The sequence below is a fragment of the Serinus canaria genome, chromosome 9 (genome assembly GCF_022539315.1).
Source record: "Serinus canaria isolate serCan28SL12 chromosome 9, serCan2020, whole genome shotgun sequence".
In the NCBI taxonomy this organism is placed as follows: Eukaryota; Metazoa; Chordata; class Aves; order Passeriformes; family Fringillidae; genus Serinus; species Serinus canaria.
Window position 1 is genome coordinate 5105675 of NC_066323.1, and position 26835 is coordinate 5132509.

Here is a 26835-nt window from a genome sequence, read left to right on the forward strand (position 1 = left end):
CACCTTCCACCTCCCCTGACTGATGAAGGCAGGGGTGTCAGAAAAATTTGAGGATGTACCCCACTCAATGTGAGAATTGCAGAAGCCCTTAATTCCTTCAAAAGAATGTCCATTAAATAAGCAAACAGACAAATAAACACCTGTAGTTAGGTGACTGCCTTTCCTGCTTGCTCTTCCTGGAGTTTGGCTTCATGTAGTGGACAGGAGCCTAGAGTAAATTTCCAGCTGAAGAAAGAATTGTCTTTAGTTTTCCCAAGATGTCTCCAGCAAAAGCATCTACCTTGCAGAAATAATTTTCTTCTGCTGTGTTTTTCCTTTATTTACTGGTGGCCAGTGCTAAAGCCTTGGGCAACCTCTGGGTTTTTGGTTTTTTTTCACTTTTTGAGCACCTCCCACAGCTGCAGTTTTTTCTGTTGTTCCTGTGGGCCTTTGATGATTTGTGCACTGGCATTGCAGCTGGGAAGTTCCAGAGACTCTGAAGTGATGCCTGCTTTTCCCTGTGGGGTGGTTTAAAAAATTGCCAATCAAAAATAACCTCAATCAAAAATATTTTATTTCACACATCAGTCAAAAAAAAAAAAAAAAGGCACGATCTTGGTCATAAAGGTGGAGCAAAAATATATTTATAGGGGCTTTCTCTACTGCAAATTCTGACCTTGTAATATGTTACACCAAACTGACCATGCTAAAAATTACTCATATTATAAACATGATAATCTTGCCAGCACTGAAGTTTCAGATCCAGCCTGATTTTGTGCTTTGCTGGGGACTCTAAGAAGCCTCAGCATTGTCATTTTTGCATACCTGCTCTGCTATACTTGTGGTCTGCCTATAAATCTATACAACCATGGCACCATGAATGTACTTTAAATTGCTTTTAACAGAGCTGAATCTCAAGGACTTTCCTGGAGCAGAGGCAATATTTACCCTAGGTGCTGTTTCTAGCCTTTTTACTGCAAAAATTGGTTTTAATTTTGAACACAACTCGCTCCATCAGTTCAGTGTGGTAGATTGAATGTTTCATGAGTCTCTGCACTGATACTGACAATGTATTTTGCAATAAGGTTCTGCATCTTGTTACATGCCAGTCTGGCTGCTCACTATTTCATAGCAATCACTTTTTAGAATTGGTAAATCTTCATGCAGAAAGAGGAAAATACAGTCAACATTCCAGTAATTGTTGTTTCCCTCTGCATGAGGGGATTTACAAACAGCGCAACAATGCTGAAGGTAAAATTATTTTTAGATGCTCTGCTGTGAGTTCAAGCAAGCTCTGGCCTAAAATCTATCAACTAGAAGGTCAGGCAGTGGTTTATGAATGTAATAGAGCTTCAGTTGTAAAAATCTGCTGCAGGATTCAGAGGCAGAGATGGAGGGATTCATCGAAGAGCTGCACTAAAAATGCAATCCAGCCTGCAGCTATTATTCTTAAAGAGGGAGACATAACCCAGCCCTGACATCCAGACTATTACACCTAGCAAAACTAGTTTATTTTTGAAGCAGTTTATTAATTAAGTCAGAAATAACTGAGAGGAAGATATTTTCTGCAGGAAATTAAAGTAGCAATATAAACAAGTTCTGAACACTCTATTTATTTCCAATTAATGAAATTTAATTTGAAAGATAGAATGACCTTCCAATCCAATGTTCTTATAGTATGTTGTCTGGAAACAGAATTCATTTTAATTAGTCATAAAAATTATTTTAAATCTTCCAGTGTCAAACCCCCCATAAATTTGGGAATCCATTCAGAAAACAAGGATGGCACCAATTTTTTAAAAGACTATGCTGAATATTATTTGTAATGTTAATAATAAAAAACATGCATGGATCATATATCCCTAGCTTTTAAAGATCCCCCTAATATCTACAGCAGTTGTAAACTTACTCCCATTGTTGTTACACCATGGAAATGTAAAATTTTAATCTTTCCAGCAACCTTTGCAGGTCCCTTCCAGTTTTTCTATCACTTTCTGCTACAGGAAAGTTCTTGGGCCTAACACAATAATTTAAGATAATCCTCTAGGGGGAAGCAATATTAATTACCTGGTTGCATCTGCCCATTACACAATTAAGTCTGTGACTAACAGGAGACACTTTTTAAACCCCACGGACTCTGTCAGGCACCAGGGGCCATCAAAGAGTTTCTCAGCCTGTGTGCTCAGTCCCTGGAGCTCAGATTCACCTCATTTTTCACATCAGCCTTCACTGGCTCAGAAATCAAACCTCCCAAAAATCGTTTCCAAGCTTTAGCCTTCCCATATGGCACAACATGGCATTACCAAGTGCACCACGGGAGAGCTCTAATGGCTCCTGATGCACAACATCCCAATTAAGTGCCACAATGAAAGCAGCAATTTCAGCTTGTTTAATAACAGACTTTGCCCAAGCAAAGTTTTGCTTCAAAGGATCTTTTAATAAATGTGAAGTTAAGCTTGAAAGGAGGAAAAAGCTAAACAGAACTACAGTTGCTTTGTTACAGATGGTTAAAGTGGAGAATTGTTGGTTTAAAAATGAAGCTTTCAGTAATTGAAGAGTCTCTCCAGAGACACCCCGTGGTGTTGCACACATACATGAACCAGCCCTGGGATGTGCACACTTGTCTAACTCACATTCCTGGCTTGTTTTTAAAAACCATTCTTGAAAAAGCAACAATGAAATGGTTTTTGTTTATATTTCACTGTCCTGTACTGCATAGCAGAACTCTTCAGATGTGGTGAGGTTTTATTACGTGGCAGAGGGGAGTGGCAAGCAAGCTGAAAGTTAAAAACTTTCTGTGGGAAATCAAGCACAGTTTTATTCAGAAATTAGAATTCTTGCTGTCATCTCACAACTAAGACCATCTTATTCTTCTGAATAGACAGGTCTACTCTGCACAGCAGTTCCCCTCTTAAAATCTGCATTTGCAATGAACTGCAGAATTGACATAAGGTGGTAGCAGGTCTAATTTTTCTTACTAAAGTACTTTTTGATAGTGATTTTTGGTATGCACATTCACGTTCCTGAGAGATAAATCTGCTCTTCTTTCCATGAGATCATTCCTTAATTATTTCACACAGCTGAATAGCAGATGCATAGCAACAATAGATCAAGAAAAGACATTAAAATATTATATATAAAATAGTTCCTTTCCAATGGGTGGTGCTGGGGAGCTCATGGAATGTGGCAGTAATAAGTGCTAATTTACATTTGGCATAATTTAGAGGCCAGAAGAGCAGGCAGGAGATCTGTGTCTGGGCAATATGGCAAAATGTGCCCACCTACCTTGGCAGCCCCTTTTCCTCTCTGACCTCAGCTGTGTGGACATAACATTGCCCACAATATACATTTCTATTTCTGTGGACATTCTGGGGGAGACTCCTAGACTTCTGCCTTCTCTAGAGAGAGCTGAGAAATTCCAGGGCAAACCAGCAGCACAAGCAGGGAAGGCAGAAAGAAATAAGCAGCAGTGTGGTGATTACTGAGAGGATGTCCTAGTGTGGGAAAGCACATTTGCATTTTCTCAGTACAGTGTTGATTTCAGTTGCTGATAAGATGGAAAAAATGGTGCTTGTTTTTTACCACAGTCCACCTAAACATCTAAAGACATAATTCCATATTAACTGAGCTCCCTAGCATCCATGTGGAAGGTATTGATGTAATTTGCATATATTTACAGTGAAGCACCATAGGTCAAAGCTAAATGATTAAAAATTGGTGTTCACAAACTGTATGAGGACCTCAGAAAGATTTAAATGAACTCTGCACAGTTCTTTGCCATAAAATCAGGCTGCAGTGTTAAAGGCCAAAACGAATCCCAGAAAAAGGAGTGGGAAAGATGCTGGAAAAGCAGTGATTGATCCCTACAGCAGGTACAGGACTAGAAGAGAGACAAGAGGTCATTTAAGAGGAGCACCTCTAGCTCTGACCTTACAAGGGCACTTGCTGGTGTTAAAACTACCTGAAAATTATCTGTAAAATGCATCTCCCAAGAAAATGTAAATCTGGTGTGGGAGTGCTGTGGGAGACCAGGCTCCCTTGCTGATTGGTTGTAAGCTTTGGCTACATCTGTTAAATGGTTAAAGGATTATATTTAATTAAGCTTAAACTGGGACCTGCAGTAGTTTCTTCTTTAGCCTCAGTATCACTTCTTGCCCTTGTGCTCCAGTATGGAATGGTAAATCCTTTCTGCTTGAGTGTTTTATAGTTTGGATTGTAATAAAATATCTTATAGGCAATAATTGGTGGGTAAACTGGGGAAGGTCACACGATTTATGGGATAACTGTAACTTCTGAAAATGGGAAAAACCTCCATCAGACTGCATGCAGACAACCCAGTTTACCAACATGAGATGCTGATATAAAAATGCTTATGCTGGAGGCAATTTCCAGTCCCAGCTGTTCTGAAATGGGCTGAGACAAGGGGAAATCCTGATTCTCACCCTTCCCATGAGTTAAATCACAGGGCTCTGATGCTGGGCTGTGGTCTGGGAAGGGTTATTCTTCTACTTTCTGAATTTCTGCTGTCATAATTGCAGGTTTGCTGTTCTACCTTGTCACTGACATGTTTTATGAAAAATCATTTCCTTAGGATTTTTCCTCTCCTGAGAAGCTGAGAGGCCTCAGGAACAAATTGTAAACAATTCTTATCTGCTGCTGTGGAATGCAACAGAGAAATCTCTGATTGGCCTCCTCATGCTGTTTGCAATTAAGAGCCTATCACAGTTCACCTGTCTGGCTGGTCTCGGTCTGAGAAGACTGTTGACATTCCTATTCTATTCTTAGCTTAGCCTTGTAGTGAAATCCTTCTCTCTATTCTTTTAGTATAGTTTTTATATATTATATATCATATAATAATAAATCAAGCCTTCTGATACATGGAGTCAACTTTGTTGTCTCTTCCCTCATCCTGGAACCCCTGAGAACGAGGTAACACTACCTGGCATAAAATGTAAAAATTTAAAAGAGAGTTTGTAATGTTTCAGCTCTTCCTTTGGATTCTTTATGTGCTCTGTGGCACTAGAAAATGTTTTTCACTTCTGAATTTCAATATTTAAAAAATAAGGGTGATACATGAGAGAAACAAACACTGTTCAATTCCTTTCCTATTCTGAAATTAGCTATATTGACTTAAGAGAGCGCTGCATTTGAAAAACTTCTGTATTTTAAAGTGTCCAAAGGCTGAATATTTAAGAATGCCTGTACTCAAAAGGACTTTTCTATTTTAAAGCATTTGTGTGATGGATTTGTAATGGAAATATTGACCTAATGGTGATAATAAAAATGACATCAAAATGCTAATAGTGACAGAGGTGCAGAAATCCTGTCCTTGTGCCTCACTGGTTAAAATTACTTCTTCAGCATTCCAGGCTCTGGCACAGAGCTCCCCCTGCTAATTGTTATGATGGTACCCCTTGCTAAAGGAACAAGCTATGGATGTGCCTCTTTCTGCCCCAGCAGTGCTCCTCTAGTAAGTTACTTGAGAAGGAATAGAAAATCTCTCTCAACATAGGAATTATCACTGAAAATATTCAATAGAAAAAAAACCCCTGTAATTGTGGGTTTTGTAATGGCAGCATGTAGATATGAAACCCTTGCAGTAAGTGTGGGATAAGAAACAGCAAAGGAAGAAAAATAACATATAGACAGATCTTTGCAAGGACAATCATGCTGGCTCTCAGGGAGACTAATTGTTTTTACTGTGTGCTTTTACTGCTTTGGGGTTTTAAAAATTATTTTAGCACCTGTTTTCTTCTTAAATCTACTTCTGCTTACAAGAGCAATGAAGCTGAGGAAGGGTCTGGGGCACAAGTCTAATCAGAGCTGCTGGGGGGGCTCAGCCTGGAGAAAAGGAGGCTTGGGGGGACCTTCTCATCTCTTTAATTCTCTGATAGAGGTTGTCACCAGGTGGGGCTCAGGCTCTGCTCCCAAGGGACAGGACCAGAGGAAACAGCCTCCAATTGCACCAAAGGGAATTTTAGATGGGCTATCAGGAAAAATTTCTTCACCAAAAATGTTATTAAGCACAGAAACAGGCTTACCCAGGGAAGTGGTGGAGTCACCAGCCCTGGAGGTATTTACAAGCTGTGTGGCACTTGGGGACATTGTTTAGTTGTGGGACTCAAGTGATCTCAAACATCTTTCCCACCCAAATAATTCTATGATTCCACACATCTTTGGTCTATCCAGAAATTTTCCTTTGTTGACTCGAGGCTTTTAATCCCCATTCTCTATTGTCCTCACTGCTGTTTACATTATTTATGTTTCCTTTGCTCAGGAAAAGAATCAGACAACACGGCTTAATAGAGTAAATATGTTACCACACTGTGATACGCTGGTGAATGTAGAAGGTGCATCTCAGCACTATAATGGATGAGGAAGGCAGGATATGCAATAAAAGTTTTACAGCAGGGAAGTTGTGTTTACTGACCTGTATAAGCTTCAGGGATTTCATGCTACAAGTGTGGCAATAGATTTGTTTTGTGGCGCAGGAACGCTCAGACTCGGAATCAATTCAGGTGGGGTGGGGTGGCACTCTGGCATGGACTGGATTGAGCCATCCCAGGCAATCAGATTTGCATTCATAAAAGTTCCTGTTCTGTTCTTTAATGTCAGATGGTAGTGAAAAATGCAGGGGACTGCACAGCCCTCTGCAAATGGAGGGATCTCTCTCGTTGCGCGCGGTGTGTGCAGCAGGAGCTCTTGTTCCAAGTGCATGCATTGGAAACTTGAGAGCCCCAAGGCACTGAGCTCTGCAAGAGCCACTGGTGGATTTTCATATCCCTCTCCATTGCCAGGGAGCCAGGGGCTAGGTTCTGTCAGACAGAGCAAGGTGTGAGTCCCAGTCCCACTGAACAGATTGCTCAAGGAGCACGTCATCTTTGAGAACTGCTCTTATAACTCTCAATAATGCCACTAAATGTCCACAGTGGTCCACAGCTCCTTGGAATATCCAGTTTCAAAAAGAAATGAGAGCTGAGGGCTTTATGCACCTGCAGTGAAGCAGAGCAGGATTTGATCTGTAATCTCTGGGTGAATGCACTCACTGCAGCACAGGTGGAGCTATTTTTGCCTGTCTAAGGGTGAGAATCCCTTCACCATCACCATCTTCTCTCATAGCAAAGGCTAGTGAGCTGATCTTGCTGCTCTGGAGAGTCCACAAGCTATTTTTGCTAAGGGATTCGTGCAGTCTCACAGAAATCTTTGCCCTGTTCACCTCAACTCTCATTTGACACAGGTAAAACTGATTTTCCAGAGCTAAGCATTGCTTTGTTGCTCATTTTTCATCTGTGCTAGAAAGTTCCCAATTTACCTAGAGAGCATAATGATGTCTGGCAAGGATCTTCAGGACTGTCTACAATGACACTTGTCTCACCATTAATTAAACTACACTGTCATGCTGGAATTTGGGGCTTCTTTCTGGGGCAACCAGATCCTGGAGTTATCAGCCCTGGCAAAGCTAAAATGAGATTAGACTTGACTTGCTCTTTTTTTGTCATACTGGCTTGCATTTATGGAATAAATCCAAGGAGGCTGAGATTGATGACCTATAAAGCACTAAGATGTTGGCAAGAAGATTTATAGGACAGTTTGTCAATTATATGAAGTTAAACAACACAACAAACTGAGTGGAGATGAACACAACACAGCTCCTGACACCAAAAGGAAATTGTGTGAAAAAAATCTTGTGTCTTGCTCTCCCAGGATTCAAAATGGTCTTTTCACCTGTTGCCTGCATGAGTTGTGTTGTGTGCCTGGCCTTGGCAGCCAAGAAGAGGCTCCAAAGGCTGGATCCCTCCTGAAAGCACTGCCCCAGCTCTGGCAGGTGCAGCTCAGCCAGAAGGGAACCAGCCCTCAGCTCCTGCACAGGTGTTGGCTCTCCAATAGCTCGGGGGGATGGACCTCTCCTCCCAGCACAGTTGTGCCCACTGTTTTGGAGATGCCAACAGATCCCAATCCTTGCAGTTGAGTTTCCTCCTTCCTGCTTCACTCATGTTGGCTGAGATGTGTTCAAGAGCCTGCCCTGAGGCAAACGAATTCTTCATTTTGAATCTTCAGCAGTACATTCTTTTTGAGTGAATACACATACATAACATGGATAATATTCTGAGTTTGCTTTTCTCCAAAGTTATGTACTCACCAGTCTGTTAAATGAAAGCAAAGTGGTGTCAGATAACTTTGTGACAAAGCTCTGGTTACATCAAGTTATTACAGGAAAGTTAGAAAAAGGTTTATTAAAGACATTAATTGCTATAAAGATTTTGTGCTTATTATCTCATGGTGCCTTTGTTGTGTGTACACAGTGCTAAAGGGGTTCCTCTCAAAGAGGGTGTGTTGTTTTCAAGACACAAAACTTGAAAGATGAAAAAGATTTAATATCACATTTGTTCCAAAGTGATGGGCTTTTATGCTTTGAAATTTTTTTTCTCCAAAGAGGCAAGAAAATGAAATGAGAGATTATGTGGAAGGGATAGGAAAGGGAAAGAATGGGATCCACGTGGAGCAAGGGAAAATGAGATAAAAAGATTATCAAGAGGGTGCCTCAGATCAGATGCCATCATGACTATGTGCATTCCTAAGTTCCTACATTTTAATTAGAGTCAGAACTGCTTTAACATCTGATGAATTTTTCTAAAGAATGCAAACACATCTAGTCTTGTAAACAATTTGAGTTTTGTGGTACAACTGATGTCTGTAAAATAGGAGCATGGATTTTATAGAAATATAATTTTAAAGAAAGGGTTGAATAAAAGTAGAATTACTCCACATAATCAAACACAATCCAGATCCCAGTAATTTGGAAGTTGTGGCAAATGGCTTTGTAATAGAAGCATGGGCTGGCTGGAGAGTCCCTGGGGATTCATGTGAGCCAGAACTTGTTAGTTCTGTTTGCCATACACTGTGCACTGAAGGAAGAATGCCTTCACTCACAAGTTTCAGCTCTGCTTCAAAAAGTGGTAAATGCAGGACAGGTTCAGACATGGGCCCTAAAAGTTGTGTAGCTTTTTATAACTAACTTTCAGCATTTCATCTTGGAATTTTGTGCTGGATACTGAGAAAAACAAAGTGGGGCCCATGTTACCTGCTAGGACAATTTTTTGTGTAAAATGTGTACTGCTTAAAATGTACTGAGCCTCACATGAGGAAGTGTGGCAAGCATTAGGATCCCCAAACAAATCTCATTTGTGTTAATTAAGATCTCTTTTTGAAGTGGTCTGGCTTGAAGAGAGGCAGCATCTACCTGTATTTCCTCCTGCATGAAACAGCAGTAGTGACAATTTAAACTCCACATGAGGGAAAAACCAGTTCTTTTCAATTCAATTCAAACCAATTCAGAGCAGAATTCTTTCGATTTTATGGCTAATATTGCATTCTCATGCATTCTGCTCACCAATCCAAATGACTTTATATCTATTTATGAAGGGAAAAGCATCCATACAGGGAGGCTTCCCTGTCATTGGAAATTGCTCCCACCAGTGTGTACTGGATTTGGACTTAAAACTGATGAACCATTTACTTCAGAGAAGATTAAACCACTGAGTTCAGAGAACCTGCTATCTTCCTCAGAGCTTGCATAACTAAGCTGATAAGGAGAAGTTGGTTTTATCACAGAATTGTGTGTCTGCAAGGGGATAGCTGCTCTGACAAATTTTACTCTGGCCTCCATGAAAGCAATAACAATTCCCAGGTGCACTCCAAGTCTTGAAGGTGGAATATATGGGATGCTCCAAAGGTCTCATAAGGTGTGTAAACTACTGGGTATGCTGCTGGATCAAATGGAAGGAGTATTAGTTATTTAGTTAATATTAGTTAACGTGCAAGTAGCAATATGAGTGGAAGAATTGGATTCCTTTCTTTTGCACTGGCAGCATTAGTCTTTTGGGAAGCTTGTGACTGCAATAGCAAGGGTATCTCATGCTATCTCTGGATTAATGTATAGGTGTTTACTTAAAAAAAAGCTTCAGATACAAAGAAAAATGGAAAAAGCTTCACTTACAAGAACAAACCCAAATTAAGATCAAATTTAGTGACTCATATGAAAGGTATCTTAAATAACACAGCAGGAAGACATCAGTCTACAAGAAATAATTGTTTGGCCATGACAAGCACCAATACTGCCCCTGCCCAGCTCTGAATGGAGCAGTTTATCTTAATTATCAGCCAACACAGAATTGACTGGACTGAAACCAAATCCCCATTAACCTCTCCTGTAATGTGTCTTCCAGCACAGACCCACAGCTCCTCAGACCACACAGAAACCTGCTGACAAGGCAAACAGCCCTCCCCATCCTTTGATAAGCTGTAACTCAGCAGCTGGAGGAGTTTCTCTCCCCTCAGTGCACAGTAACAGGTCGTGGGGAAGCAGTAATGCCCAGAGAGCACTGAGATCACTCACTTATTCCCATATTGGCTACTTACACCACAACTCTTTTTTTTTTTTTTTTTTTTTTTTTTTTTTAATTCATCCAGGCCTTAAAATCTCCAAAACACATGACACTTTCCCCCCCCCCCCTTCTAAGACAGAAAGCTTAACAACAGTGTTAATCTCCTGGAGACTTTTTAAATTTAAGCTGCCAAAGATATAAATTAATGAGGTGTGAAGAGATGCAGTCGTTTGCATCTGTCTATCAGCAACTTAAATATGGGAAAAGAAAATAATCTACTTGAATAGCATCTGATTGTGGGCTTTATTTTGATTCCTATCTTTGGTTCTGAGAGGCACTTAGTGCATAGAAAAAGAGAGCACTTAATATCTGGCAAGACCAGCCCAGTGTGTCGCAGTGGCTCACAGAGCATTAATTTTCAAGGACAAAAGCAGAAAGAAATGTTGCTAGGAATGTTTCTTTTAAAGTTCCAGCAGAAAGCAGATGCAGTGGAGGAGGGTGGCATCCAGGGACAGGTTCCATGGCCTGAGATGCAAGTGCTGGCAGCACGTGTGGGACCTGACACTGGAGCTGTTTGCTCTGGTTTGTGTCTCAGCTGAATCTGGGTTTAATTGCTGCTGCAGATTAAGGGTTCAACCTGAATCAGCAAGCAGCTGTATGTTGGTCTGACTGTAAAAGGTCTCTGACTATTCCTACTGTTCCTCTCCACATGGTGAAATTCTAAAAGGCCTAAAACTTTCTTTTTAGAGATATTATTTTCCTTTGAATATTTATTGTTAAGATGCAGTAAAGAGCATTCTAGATTTCCATTCTTTTGCCTCTGGAGCTTTGCAACAATCCTGAACCGTGTTGGAGCTAATGTTTTGGGCTTTCTTTTTAATTCTGTATTAATACATGAGAACACTATTCACCCTTACATTGAACCAAACCCCTCAATTTTAATTAACTTCTTTAAGGACTTTAGTCTGTACCCACTGACATTAATCAAGACATTCCATTGGCTTTTAGCTATCAGTCACTGCATTTGCTTGGGGCCAGAATCAGCCAGGGGAAGAGTTACCCACTGAAATATCTGAAGCCAGGAAGGTGAACCTGAACTCCCACCTGCCTTGCAAACTCAGCTGCTGGGCTCAGGGCCCTTCCTCTGGAGCACCTGAGCCTGGTCTGATGAGAAGCATCTTTTAAAAGGTGCTTAACAGGTGGCCAGAGGCTGCTTAGGAGTTTTAGGGCTATGGTTCTTCAGCTCTTCCAGTCAGTGGGGCTCACTTTGAGGGCTGCACCAGAAGTGTTTGCTGACTGTACTCCAGCTGCTTCCCCTGTCTCAGCTGCCCTCTGACCTTGCAGGGATCTGTTGTGCTCTCCTGAGCTCTCCTGGCTGCAGGGGAGGATGCTCAGGTCCTGTGTTCAGGTAGGAAATGTCTCCTGTGAGCCTGGCAGAAGGTGTGGAAGAGGAGCCTGGTTTAACAGCTAAAGCCTTTACCTGAGAAGTTCAGACTAACTTTTAGTCTGAACTTGCTGTAGTAACTGTGGGCTAAAAAGCCACTGGACTAAATAAACAAAGTAAACCTGGAGATGGAGAGCAGAGCTGGTGAATCCCTGGTGGAGATGGAGCAGCTTGGCACAGAAGAACTGGAGGCACTGCCTGCAGGGTAAGTAACCAGTGGTTTTTCTTCATTGAATTTTTTTGGTGGAGGTGATGGAAGTTCAGCTGAGCCTTTCATAGCTCTGACTCCACACCCATGTGTGCTGTGCTTTGGGTGCTCCTTCCTGCCTCAGCATGGGCACAGGGCTTTTGTGGAGGGCTGTGGTTAGTTTGAGAGTTTCCCTCCCTTTCTCAGGGGCAGATGGAATGTTTGCCTTGCCAAGCTAAGGAACTGGAAGCTTCATGTGGATGTTTGAGTGCACGTGTAAATAAGTCAGTTTTGAGAAGTGAGCAAAGCAATCTGTCCTCTTAGGGAATTTAATAAAGGAAGTATTTCAAATACACTCTTAATTTTGCCTGTAGAAAAAAAAGGCCAATAAAGTAGTGTTTATCTTAGGCAGCAGCAATAATTGTTTTATCTCTTTGTCCAGCTCTTTTCAGCCACATAACACAGTCAGATAAAGCTCATAGTTTCTATTATTTTTGATTACTTTTATTGCATAGCTGTGCAAATCCACATTTTTAAGCAGGCTTGTAACTTTTTTGAACTGAGATCAACAGCAGTTGCTTAAGTGTATATAGATTGCAAATATTTTTTATAAGTGTATTTAGAAAGTGGTTCCTGATTTGGAAAACACTGAGAACTTTATCTACTGCATATGCTGGATGTCACAGCTAGCTGTTTTTTGAAAGCTGAAATTATTCTGTGGGGATTGTTTATATCCTGTGCTCATTAAGAGAGTAGCTGCTTTTTTAAAGCAAGGCCCAATGAATTGAGCAGGAGAGCAGAATAAAGGTGAAGTCTGTACTGATTTTGTCCTACAGTCATTAATCAAATGCACTTGGAAGCAAATAGTGCCCTGCTTTACTTCAGCAGTATTATGCTGATGTAACTGCATCAGATTTTGAGGGGGTTCTCTCATTTACACCAGTGTGAGTATAAAGGAAAATCAGGTCTTGGATCTACCTAGCAAAATGCAGCTGGTTTGCCAGGAAGGCTGGATAATATCACACAGGCACTGTGCCTCTAGCTGCTGTGCTTACCACCAGCAGCTCAAAGAGAATTATTTAATCCTTGTTTGCATAATAACTTCTGATAAATAATTCAAGAACGTATGGCCTAAAGTTTTTTTAAGGCAGTGCCTGAGGGAGAAACATGATTCTGTTCCAGCTTTAACAAGGAGCCAGGAACCCCAGCAGAGTTGTTAGAGCCCAATTCAGGCTCCTTGGACATGTTTTGGTGTAAAAGGTACAGTGAAATGCAGAAGAGGACTTCAAGATATTTCATGGGGACTTGTCCCAAGAGGAAACACAGCTCTGTGCAAGCAAATATTGTGTGTTTGTAGTGGGAGAAGTAGCAGCAGGCTGGAAGGTCCCTCTTTAGTAACAGCACTTAATGGTGTAATCCATTGAATCAAATGTCTAAAGAGTGGTCTTCTGAAAAAGGAATTTTTTAAAATTATTTTATATTTTTTACGCCTTTTACAACAAGGTGCTTAATCCTGGCTTGCTGTCAGTAAGTGCTTCAAATTGGCTTCCCTCTCTTTTCCCTCCCTCTCTCGGTTTGTCTTTACAATGTTGAAATGATCCTGATTAAGGAATTAAATTGTTATCATCTTTGGCTACTTCTTGCCTTCATACTGGGTATTTGGGGGAAACTATTTCTTTATGGGACCAAACCAATTCTGTTAACAAGCATAATAACTTGAATTTATCTCTGTCAGATGGAGTCTGGTACCCTTATTACTTGCATCTGTTTACTGCAGAGAGGTTTGCTCTGAGTTAATGTGTTGCTGAATGTGAATAAGGAGGCTAACATGGTCCTTACATCATTGATCTGTAAGGGGGAAAAAGTAATTATTATCCCTGCCAGCCCAGGGCATATCATGGTTGTCTGAAAGCTATTTGTTCTCAGACTGTTGTGGGTTTTGACATCAATACCTACAGTGCCCCATAGACATCTCATATTTAATAATTTCAATAACAACAGGTGCTCGTTTGGATTTTGTGCAGTCTTGTTTGTTTTCAGCCAATTCTCTGACCAGGTTTTTGCTTGGTTTGTGTTGTAGGAGAGTTTTATATGACCATACTCTTCCATCAACCCTGGTTTTGCTTCTCTGTATAAAAGATACAAAAATCAGTAAAGTTGATGTTCACCTGCATAACAGATGGATCCATAAAAAGTTCACCTGCAGCAATTTACTTGAAGTTTTCAGCTCCTTAGCAAGTGCAGCAGTGTGGTCATTTCCATACTGTTGTTCTCTGTAGGCAATTCTGATTTATATTTTGGTTATCTCAAAGATTTTCGTAAAGATTGATGTTAATGAAACGTCATAATGAGCAAATTATTACTTCTGTACTTGTGATATATATATTTCCTAGAAACTAATGCTGGATGGACTTTTGATTGACTTTCTATCCCATGCTAATTTTAATGTAATACAGAAAAAGTGACTTACCACTGAAGTTTTATGGTTTGGTAGAAAGAGCAGGAATCTTGGGAACATGCTGTTTGTTTTTATCTGAGCTGATAAATGCCCTGGATGTTTTGAGAGATTTTTAGTCTTTGTTAGGGTGCCTGATTTTCATGAACTTTGAATGGAAGTAAGCAATTTGGCAAGAAATTAGTTGTTCTTGCAGAAGGCTCAGAAATGAAAAAAGTGCAAATCTGGCAGAAGGACAAAGTGAAATGTGACTGTAGTCATTGTTCAAACGTTTTGCCAGGCTCTTCCAGGCAGGCTGCTAAATGCAAGTGCAGATGACAGCTGTGTATCTCCAGGTGAGGTTGATTCTGTTTGAAAAATTGGTTTTGTTCTATGTAGGCAGTTGGGCTGCTTGAATTCCAAAAAGGAGAAACCTTAGGTGTACCATGCTTTATGTTCAGCTTTTTCCTCTGTGTTTATCTGCAGAATTCCCATTGAGACTCTTCTGTTACAATGTGCCCTGGAAAACCCTTTGGTATCTCATGCTGTGCTTCTTTCAAATCTGAGGTGTAACAATACCAGTTTAATCTCTCCATCTGTTGATGGCAGAAGATCAATGCTGTAAAATTGTGTGGTAATATAAACCTCTGGTGTGTTTTGCTTGGCATTTGCATTATTTCTGTCTTTCTGATTATGAAAGCGGAGTCTGCCATAGGAGCTGGTTATGCCTGTAAGTAATTTTACAGCCTTGTTCTTTCTGTAGCATCCCACAGCCCTGATCAGTGAGATATTTTACCTGTACTTCATGTGAAGTATTAGGGAATATCACTGAGTTTGGGAACTAGATGTCTCCTAGCTCCTTGATAATTGATAAATTAGAGTGTACATGGGGGAAAAAAGCACATTGGCTGCTTAGATATTGTTACGTATAGAAAACAGGTTTTATTCTGGAGGAAATCCTTCCTTGGTTACTGGGAAACTAGACTGTATCTTAAAGAGTTTGTAAGTTAGGAGCCAACACTTTGTGTATAACTAGATTGGTAGCCATGGCTTTCTCACCATGCTTTGCTCACAGTTTTGAGCCCCGTTTTTGTAGAGGTAACCCAACAACAGGAAACCACATGAGATGGCTGAGAGTGAAATAGAGGAGCTGGCTGTCATTGTTGGCTTTGCTGTTTGGGGCAGGGAGGAAATGTTTTAGTTTTTTGGTGGTTTGTTTGTTTTGTTTTTGTTTTTTTAAATGTAGACCTTAACATCAAAGTGTACTCCTGTTCTGTCAGTTTCAATGACTTGCAATTCCCCTGTCCATTGCACAAGTGTTGAGCTTACCTGAGCTATCATTTCAGCTGCTGTTTTAATGACTTCAAGGACTTGTGTCTCCTGGCTCTCATTTGTGCTCGTTTTACTCTGGTTTAGCAGTAAGCTAAGAATGGGCCCATGGCCAGTTACTCTCTGGCTCAAGTGGCATCTGGAACTCCTGTCTGATGTTTGTCATCCAAAGCCATGTTCATGTCCAAAAGAATTATCTCACATTAGAAAGGAAGGCTGCATTTTAATAGAAATTCCAAGAGCAATTAGGGGTAGCTGGCTTTGACTGTACAGTCACAGTTGTAGGATAAGAATTTATAATTCTTCCATGAGTAACTGCAAGGCACAGGTAATTGTGACACACACTCTCAAGGGAATGATGTTGTCCACAGGTTCCAGCTGCTGAAGCTGGATAACAGAGTTCTCAGTCTCAGCTCTAAGAAAAAAAGAAAGCTTTCCCCAAATGAGAGAAAACACTGGAGTAGCAAGAGTTAAACTGTTGTGGTGAGACAAATCAAACATTGATTGCAATTTGAAAGTCAGATTATATTGTGTCATTTGCATCCACAGTATTTCCAGCAAATGACAATGCCCAGTTGTTTTTTATTTCAAGTGAATATTCTTCACTCTCATTTCTGTGAACTTTCTACCCAGGAGGTTGTGCAATGGAAATGCTGCCTCTTCCCTCCAGAAACCCCGGGTGGAATGTGTACCTAGCCCTTCAGAAATGATGTTTGTGTATATGTATATAGCTTAAGACAGCTAAGCCTGTCTAAATAAATAAACAAAAGAATGTTTTTAACATCTTACATAGAAATTCTGCATTACAGGCAGCTGCAACCTGTTCATAGCCCATAGGGATGGTTTTAGTCAGAGAAAACAAACATTCCTAAGCAAACACTACAAAGTATTTATGTTTGAAGCTTTGTCTGACACCACAAAAGTTTTGTTACTTTATTCAAACCTTTTACTACTCTAAAGAAATTGAGAAATAAACTCAATTTAGCATAAACGTTAAAGAAATCGGAGAACACTAGAGTCTGGTTTTCTGACATTTTGTCTTTTTTTTCTTCTCCCCACTTCCTGTGCTGCTTTACTTGAATTGATCCTGCTTAAGTTCATCTGGAACTGCAGCTGATTATTGAGAACTTGTTTCTTATTTTCTGGTTAGCTACATAGGTTTGTGAAATGTTTGGGTAACTTCCCTGTTCTAGAATAAGTAGACTCTGTTCTCTGAATGTGGGTATACTTTAAATAAAATTAGACCAGCTGACCAAAGGTGAAGTTAATAAAGAGAGGCATTCAGACAATTTTAGTTGTCCCTGTTTGTTGCAATGGAGCAACTTCTTTAAGTGGCCACTGTGAGCTGGGAGAAAGGTTTGGCATTTCTGGGCCTGGCCAGCACTTGCACTGCCCTGCATCACCCCTGCTCAGCTCAACAGCCTCTAACCAGTGCCTGGAGAAGGAAAAACCTCAGAGCTAACTCTGTTTATCATGTTGTGCACAGCTGTAATGAAGATCTTGTCTTCTGATCACTTATGCAAGTGAGTAATTTTATTCACACCAGTGAACCCCGTGACTTCAGGGAGACTGCTCACAGTGGTTTGCCAGCTTGAGGCTGCCGTGTGTAAATTATGGCTGCTGGATGTTTTATAATTATGTATTTTTAATTAAATATTGCATATCAAAAAATAAATTATATTTCTCTAGAGCCAAAGAATAATATGATCCATAACATTACTTGGATGAAGGGGCAGGGGTTGCAGGAAGAGCTGTCGTCGTATTTTCTGAGTGACATCGATTTGTGTGGCTAACATTTCAGTAATAAAACCCAAAATGTAAATCTGTAGCCTGCTGTGAAGGGATGTTCTACAGTTTCAATGAACACTGCAGGATTTGCTCATAAATATTCATTAAACAGAGCTTTGCTGAAAATGAAACTTAAGTACTTAAGGTAATGGAATAAAAGTAGTTGAGAAGGTCTTTTAGGCATGCTCAAAAACAGTGATGGGCAAGAGAAAAGTTAAGTAGCATGAAGTTTGACTTGCTTTTTTGTGCTGAAAGAAGTTGAAAGCACTATGGAGCTAATGGCAGTGAATACCTTGTCCCACATTAGCTTTTGATGGAAATACTGTGGAATTTCTGCTCCTTGGACCTGTGCTCAGTTACATCCTTCTGTGGAATTATTGTGCCAGGATTTTTGCTTCTTTACATCAAGAATACAACACATGTGATTGTGCATAATCCATGATCATTGTGAAGGCCATCAGCAAGGTTGTCCACACTCAAAACAGCCAGGTTTTGTTTACTTCTAATATTTTCTTTTTAGTTGATACCCCCAGAAAGAGCATAATTTTTGTATTTGTGTCTCAGAGCATGCTGCATATTTAACCAGATGGCATTTCTGGAAGTTTTGACAGGCTCCTGAGATAGCCATAGCTTTGAATTGTAAGTGCCAGCTCTGTTTTCCTAAAATAAGGAAACTGTCAGCTACTGCTGGGCTGCTGATCTCCAGAGATTGGCTTTCTTAGAAAGGGGTGCCTTTTGAAACAGGGAGAACTTTGCAGGATGAGGCAAATTCAAATAAGAACTGAGAAAGGAAAGTTTCTTCTGTGTGCCCTGGAATGTGGAGGTTTTTCCTTCCACTTTTCCTTTCTCACATCCAGCAGTTTTCAGTGGCTCCATATGTTGGAGAACCTGTGCAAAATTTGGGTTCCCAGGTGAAAATACTCCTGTTTGTCCCCCAGGAGCTGACACTGGTTCTGCTCCCTGCTTGTCCTGGGCATCCCAGTGCCCTGAGTTTGTTGGTGCCTCCTGTGCTATTCCTGCATTTTGTGCTCCAGAATGTCTCCAAGCTGAGAAATCCCTGATTCATTTGAGTGCAATAACCTGAAAGAAGATGGAAAGGGCAGGTTTTTAACACAATTTGACATGGAACTTTCTCAGAGCTGACTCCCCTAAATTGCAGCCAGTGCCTCTTGAGAAGCATACAGAATAGGTGTCAGAGCTGATTGGCATTGAGGGTCTTCTGCTGCCAAATCAACCTCATGGATCCTCTCACCCTGCTTGGGAAAGGAGGGAGGGAGCTGAATCTTGAAGGAAATATTTTTGGACAAATGCATGGCGTCTCCATGGTTGAACAGAGAAATTTTCCCCTGCTTATCTCAAGTGAAAAGCTGTCTGCTGAAAGAACAGGTGGAGTCAGTGTTTCCCCTAACATCCCATCGAGTTGGCATTGTTGCAGCGTTGCATTTAATCCTTTCCTGATGCCTTCATAGCTGGTTTAGTCTGTGTTCAGATAAAGGATGCACATGTTGTGTCATGCTGTCTGGAGATAGAAAAGGAAATGCTCATCTTCCATATAATGAAAAAATACAGAATTCTGTATATATTACACCATTACTGCTCAACTTTGACACAAACTATGAGTAAATAGTATATATTTGCATACCATGGAACTCTTTAATTATTTCAGATGCTGCCTTAGCTAAAAACTCTCGGTAAATCTAATTAAATGTTGCAAGGCAAAGTGATTCTTATTCTTTGTCTAACAGAAGAAAAAGAAATTATAAGGACTATATTTCAGCAAAACTTCTGTTACTGAATTTGCTCTATTTTAAAAATAATTGCCAGAGAAGACAGCTTTGAAAAAAAAAAAAAAAAGAAAAGAAAAGAAAACCAGCTCCTATTTAAATCTCATTGATTTTTTTTGGTGCCCATGCAAAAATGGTGAGGGCTGAAAATCGAGGGCAGACACAGCTCTTCCCTGATGACAGCTCTTGGTGGATTTGGTATTGCTCAGCCCAGGCAGAGACCTCTGTGTGCAGCAGCTCTCCCAAGCAGCATGGAAGTGGTGGGAGAAAACCTGAGGTCAGGGAGCCTTGCTCCTGGTAGGGATTATTAAAAAATGCTGGTAGGGATTATTAAAATACCTGATGGCAGCTGGCTTGGCAGTGCCACAGAGAAAGAGACTTTATGTGTTGATGTGTTTTCCCTCTTATTCCACACCACTATCTACATAATAGAACTGAACTTTAATTTCTGTAAAATTTCTCTCAGTTTTTTGTTCTCTCTCGGTCTCTTTGTATTCTGTGCAAACTAATGTTGCTAAATAGTCATGCCAAGTTTCTCTTCCTTTAAATATTATGGAGGCTGTGCCAAATTCTCTTTTTCTCTCTCTATATATCTCCTGCAAAAACTACAAAGGGGGGCTGGGGGAACCCAGGAGGATATATACTCTTGAGACAAAGACTAACAGATGCAGTGTTTTGAATCCTTAATTACTAGTCCTTGCTGTGTCTGTTTCTAGTGCCCTTTGGAATTTTGATGCCATCATTTTGAAACAATCACAGATGTTGTAATTATGAGAATAAATTGATGCAGGTAGTTCATCCTTTTCCTGTCCCTCAAAACGAGAGTATTATTGATTTCTTTTGAAGTCTTCATTTGAGAGTTACTGAATTTTGAAGTCCTCCTCAGTGATCTGTTTACCTGCAGAGCTGCCATTTCAGCTTGCTTGTTGACTTGTAGCATCCTAACTAAACTTTCTAAATTGCCATTCTCAGCTGAAGACGTATCACAAGATTGAGCAAACGACCTTTAGAGTGCAATAACATCCTTTAGCCATCAGGAATTAGTGTGTTGCATCTATCACTCCTGCAGGCCTTGAGGTGTGTGCCTGGTTCTGTAGTGCCATTCCTGTAATAATGTCACAGCCTGGAGAGAGACACTTCTCCCTTCAGTGCAGCTACCTCTGAAATTGGTACTCTTGTTTCAGCTTTATTATCACCACTGTGTGCTTTGTAGGTGGTCAAAAAACAAAATGGATTTTTGAACTATTATTGACCTAATTGTTACTATTTTTTTTTTTTTTGACAAATTTCATTCTTACCCCAATTGTTACCCTGTGAATAATCTTTTGCTTAGATTAAGCAAGATTCCTAAAGGCTTGAGAACTTACTGTGAGGCTTTGCACAAATAATTAAAACACTCTATAAACTGCTGTACACAACAGGACGTTTTGGTGCTCTAGAAATTTACCTCTAAATTGGAAAGAGAAATATGTACTCATTGTTTCAAAGAACAATTAGGTGTTTTTAATAACTCACTCACAAAACTTTACATGCTGTAACTAATAAAATGGAATTTAGTTTGCTAAGTACTTGTAAATGAAAGACAAGGCTTTTATCTGCAGCAATTTACAATGTATACAGTAACAGAAGACCATGATTCACAATGAGAACTTCAAAGTGTCTGATTTAGGCTTCTAATTTTCAAGTCAAGAGTATTTAGCATTCACAAATGAAAATGTTAGTTTGTGTAGATTGATCTTGTGGGCTAATTAAGGTACACAACCCTAGAATGATATTGGCAGCCTTGTGGCTGTCAGTTGTGCTTTAGCAGAGGAGTGATCCTGGCAAGGAATACTGAAATGGATGCTGTGCCTCACCTGGGAAAGCACCATTGAAATCTGGACTAATTTTGAGGTGAAGGGAAGTGACAGAATGCTTCAAGGTCTGACCATTGGGAAGAGAAACAAGAAATAGTGCACTGGTGTTTGTCATAAATGGCCAGCTGAAACCAATCTGAAGGAACTGATCCATCCTGGGAGTTAGTTCAGATGGTGACAGCACATCCTCTGTCACCAAGGGCAGCACAAAAGGGTGAGATGCCACTTTTGAAGACAGAGGCTGTTGCTGGGCTTTGTGAAGAGGAGTGGTAAAAATGTCCCAGAAAAGAAGGAGAGCTGCTCTTTCAGTAGCTGCAGGGTGCCCATCTCATTGTCCTCAGGGTGAAAGCCACACGTGGGTAGGACAGCCATTCCCTTGCCCCTCTGTTCTTTTCCCACTGCAGTTACACAGCCCAGTTTATACAAATTCCTCAATACAATAATTATCTTTGTAATAACTGTGTTTCTGCACTCTTGGGTGTGCTGCAGGAGTTTTTATAGCTCCAGTTAGGTAGGTTTCCAAAGCTCAGTCCCTCTTAGAGATCCCTGTTGTATCAGTCACCTCTGTTACCATCCCCACAGCTGACTTGCTGGAGTCTCAATTTACATCAGAACTTGTGAGGTGTTCCAGTGAGTTTACATCAAATCTCCCAGCTCAGGACTTGTATACCATAGGATTTGAGCTCCTGCATTTCTGAAAAGGAAAAGTTGGTTCTTTCACTTTGCAGGGACTCTTTTTTTTTTCCGTAATTTATGCAATCTTTGAGCCTGAAGGAAGAGAGACTAAGAATAAAGTACACCTATGGATTCATCACAGAGACCTAGCAGTCAGAAACATCAAAGAACAGTCTTATTTACATTTAAAGCTAATTTGGGGACAGTTAAACTGCTGGTGACATTCCTGGTGTGTTTACTTGTATCTGAAATGTAGATGTTCCTTAGTTTGAGAACACGCTGTGTGTGACTGTGTGGGCATTGGCAGCATTGTGATTTGCTTTCAAGCAAAAGGGGAACATGAACAAAGAGAGTGAGTCACCTTAAAAATGGGAGAGTGACAGGGAAAAACGTGGACAAGTATCTCTAGCAATAGGCAGAAGGCAGGGAGGGTGTGCTACTGACAATCATGTTATATTTTTATTTCCACAAGAGAATAAGAGCACCATTAGAAAGTTGGACCATCCATTGCAAGGGGTGAGGGCTTGAAAACTCTTTTGGCTAAAAGAAAGCTGAACTTAGTGCTCTGTGGCTTCTCACAAAAGTGTAAAACATTTGTGTTTTGCTCAGTGTTGTTCCAGTTGTGTTTTGGTTGGGATCCAGGTGTGGGAAGAGAAGACCTTGTGCATCTCCCTGATTTTAGAAGCATTGTTTTATTTGTCTGTAGGAAAGCACCTGCCAGAGCTATCAAACCCTGAATCAAAAATGAAACAAAAATGATGTTGACCTGAAATCAGCCCCCACGTGAGACTGTCTGATGGTGCAATATGGGAGGGCTCTGGGGGAAGAGCCTGACCAGGAGATGCTGCATTTGCAGCCCCTTTCCATTTCTAATGTTGCCATTCACCAGTGTGGAAGCTGGAGCTGTTGCCTCTGTTAACTGTGCCTCTTAGAGCCATTCTTGGAAATTGTTCTGAAAAATGGAAAAATATACAGAACCAATAACTAAAAGTCTTTTGGCAATCTGGGCAACAAAACAGCAATACAGGAGTTATTTTTGATTATTTCGAATTTATTGGTGGGGATGCAGCTCAGACATTGCCTAATAGAATTCTAAGGTTTGGGTTCAGTAGGAAATACTAATTAGCAAGGTGGGATAACTCTCTGCACCTCTCCTCCTCCTTTTGGTATCAGAGGATGAAATGGAGTAGCTCTTAATGTGTTCTCATCCAATTACATTTGGCTGAAATTATTCATTGATCACTAATCACTGGCAGTTGTTTACCCAAAACAGTGCTGGTGTGCAGCATGCAGCATATTGAGGATTATTGCTATAATAGGAGCTAATCAATGAAAACCACTTGTGACTCTCTTAACGAGATGCTAGTGAAAGGGGTGGGTGTTTGGTTTTTTGTTTTTTTTTTTTGTTTACTGCAGCAATAGATTTTTCAAACCAGACAGAGCTCTTTGCATCCAGCAGGAAACTGGTTTTCAGCATTAGATCACAGGCACCATTTTTCTCTTTCTCTCTAATAATATTAAAGTTGAAAAACGATTATTCCGGTCCCCCTTTATTAAACAAGCTATTGCAAAGCAAGTGAAGGATTTCTGCACCTTCAATTTTCCACCTAATAATAGTAAAGTATTTTCATTGTTGCCTTGACAATATTAATGCTATTTTTTTCCCCCAATGCCTAAAGCAAGGAGTCTCACCATTTTCTTTGCCAGGTTGAAACAAATTGTGGCTTTAAACTTTAATAATAAAGGCAGGTTTCTTTCCTGGTTTTCACTATGATTGGTTAATTCACAAGCTTGATATTCACCAGTAGACGAGATGTAGAAATTAACTAAATCTTCACAATGGTCTTTGGATTACTCTTAATAACACCAATATTTTGCAACGAAAAATACCTTAATTCTAGAACTCCTAGCCTATAATAAACATGTGTCAGATATTAGGCATTTAGGCAGTGTTAATGTCATTGGCCTACATCTTTTCTAGCTTGTCATGCCATGGTTCTGCCTTAGAGCTTCAGAAACACTGGCTCTGGTATTTTTGGAGGTGCTGTGTTCTCAAAGATCTGCTGATTTATTAGAGAACAGTGCATTCAGCACCCCTAAAAATAGATGGACAAAGTTTTGACTTCAGAGAATGTTCCTTTTTGCAGTCAGGAATGGGATGCAGAAATAGCCCTCCCCAGGCACGTGCTCTGAATGTCAGGCTGCAGCTCGCTCACTTCCACCTCCAAACAGCAAGAAATCTAAGATGGAATGCTCTTCACTGGAAGATCCTTTAGTTAATTCTTTTTAATTATTTATGCTGAAAATATTCCAAGTGCAACAGGAAGCTAAAAGTTCCTATATTATGCAGATTCAATGAGACTTTGGGGACAGCCATTAATATTTGCATGCTGGATAGTTTGGTTTGCTGCTTCAATTATCTGAAGCTTGATCACTGTGTGCAATCATAATTTGTTCATAAAACTACCCAGGCCTGTCAGCACAGTGCCTGAAATTAAGCTTCTTCTGCTTGTGCAGAGCTTATGAAAAATTGAATGGCAGTTCATTTTCACAAAACATGACAAACATAAAAGAAATTATGAATTAATTTTAAACCCTGCTTAGCAGAGTCTTATCAATCTGATGGAACCCTTTGTCTTAGAGAAGTCTGGCATTAGAGCTGATAGGCTTAATTAGTATCAAGCATCTCAAAATGACTGTGACTGACAGGTTAGATCATTTGGTGTCCTCCCTCAACCTCCCTGTGAATTGCAGTCTGAAATCTAACAGTTTTCATTAGGCAAGCTGGCTAGCATAACTTTCACACCTTTACATCAAATTAAACACATGACAATGCTTCCTCTGCAACAAAGACTGGCACCACCCACCAAATCAAAGATAAATAAAGACACATTTCCTGCTGTGGAGTCTCTTTAGATGCAAGATTAAAGTGTCTTGCTGTGGGAAAATGCTTTGGTTTGAATGTGAGCATCATGGTTTTGGTTAGCACTTGGAAAAATTAACCCATCTGACACAAGAAATCAAATAGGCTTCAGTTAGGTTGTTGGACATCTCCAATCAGCACTTTGGAGGAAATATAAATTGGAGTGTTTAATTTAAAAATTCTGTCTCCTGTCAGTAGGATTTGAAAGCAGTAGGTACCTTACCCAGGTATTCTTCAAATAATTCTCTTCCTGGATTATGCTGAGGTAGAGGTGTCCTTAGTGTGAAAATAAGGATTTGAGTCCCAAATATTTGGATAAAAGGTATTAACAGATATTATCTGTCTCCTAGAGAAAGGGGGAAAAAAGTAGAATGATAATAATTCTTAGGGATGTTAGAAGTGTCTGGATTCTCCTCTTCTCTCATTGAAGTGAAGCCTTTTAATTACACCAAGTTCCTTGTGGTAATTCCTGGACTGTGGTGAAGTAACAGGAGCATTGTTAGACCCATGGAATGATAGAACAACTTTGAAATCTTTGCATTTCTCCTATCCCTACATATTTTTAGCAATATTTAGAAAAGGATTTAGCTATACAGAAAATATTCCATAAAGTTGTGCTCATGGAAAAACTGTTAAAGCTTGGTTGAATTTGTACTGTAAAATCTGAAATGTAACTGTGTGGCAGTCAAACTATACTTGAGTTTTGGGTATTAATCAGATAATCACAGTGGTGCTGAACCCTTGGTCTGTGATATGTTTGGAATCCTTCAATAAAGACATTTCAAGTCTTTGTTGATATTTTCTGGACTTTCAGTCAGGTTCAGCTATGCTTCATCATCTTTGCTCCTGCTGGCATTTAACTCCCATTGGAGTTACTGGGATAATTTGCTGAGGAAAGAGGACAAGTTTAGACCTATTTCATGTATTTCTTTTTCATGTGCAAAGAGAGGGAGAAACAATGAAATTGCCCTCAAGTCTCTGAAAGGAGAAATAAGGTAATATTTTTTTTCCTCAGTTCTCCAAAATGATTTTTTTTCCTTCTTTTTCTTTTTCCATTTTTTTTCCCCATGAGTCTCCTGGCTCTCAGAGTCTCAGACTGCCTTAAGTTCACCTTGCACTGGCATAAATGGATATGGTTTACACACCTGCAGGAGCCAGGACTTTGAACTGAGGGTGTTCATGTTTAGGATTACATTGAGGAGATATCTCAAAATTTGTTCTATTATCCTGAGCTTTTCCTACACCTTTCTGTGACTTTCATCATGGGTTTCTTTTGTGTGAACTTTGGATATTCCTGTTGCTCCTAATGTAGTCTTTAGCACCTTGCCACCTCCTTCATATCTGCTTTGACCATTCTGGGCTGTATCTGGTTTTCCTCTCACTATTAAAGTGAATATATTGTAAAATGAGGAGAACAACCTATTTAGAGAGGGCTGGATTCTTTCAGGACAAGAACATTTTTATGCTGGTACCAGTGATCTCCCCAGAGGAGCCTTGGCTTAACTCTAAGCTCAGTTGTCACTGCAAGTCTTCATTTCTCTTCATTTCCAGAATTACTGTACTGGAAAAGTAATTTCTGAAATATCATTACAGATTAAGACAAAGTTTTTTCTTTTTATATCATATAGCTTAGGGAGCCTTGGTATGTCTGAGACATGCTTGTGTCAGGAGAAAAATGGGTTTTTTACTTCCATTTCAGATTTCATAGCAACTAAAAGCTTTTACTCATTATGCAGCTACAAGCACACAGAATCTTTCCTATATATAGTGTTGGTAATGAGAAAACTGCCTTTTTTTTTTTTTTTTTTTAATGAAATGACAAGAAATGCAGCTAATGAGGCACAACTTGGCAAATCAGTAGTGAGGTCTAGTCCAGCCCATGTGCTGCTCCCTGGTGAAGAGTTATTCTCATCCCATGCCTTTGATTGCCAGCAGGAGGGCAGGGATGGGTCCTGAGTGTGTTCTCATACCCTGAATCTTTCAAAATTTGCTACTCTGCAAATTTCAGGGTTTTTTTTTTTTGCCTTTGTACCTGAAAAACTGCTAGGATC

The 26835-nt window shown here is 40.1% G+C and overlaps 1 protein-coding gene across 2 annotated transcripts in view; it reads left to right on the forward strand.

The window, feature by feature from the left end:
- Positions 1-26835, forward strand: part of NLGN1 (neuroligin 1) — a 291506-nt gene that overhangs the window by 140702 nt on the left and 123969 nt on the right. The gene's annotated exons all lie outside the window — the stretch shown is intronic.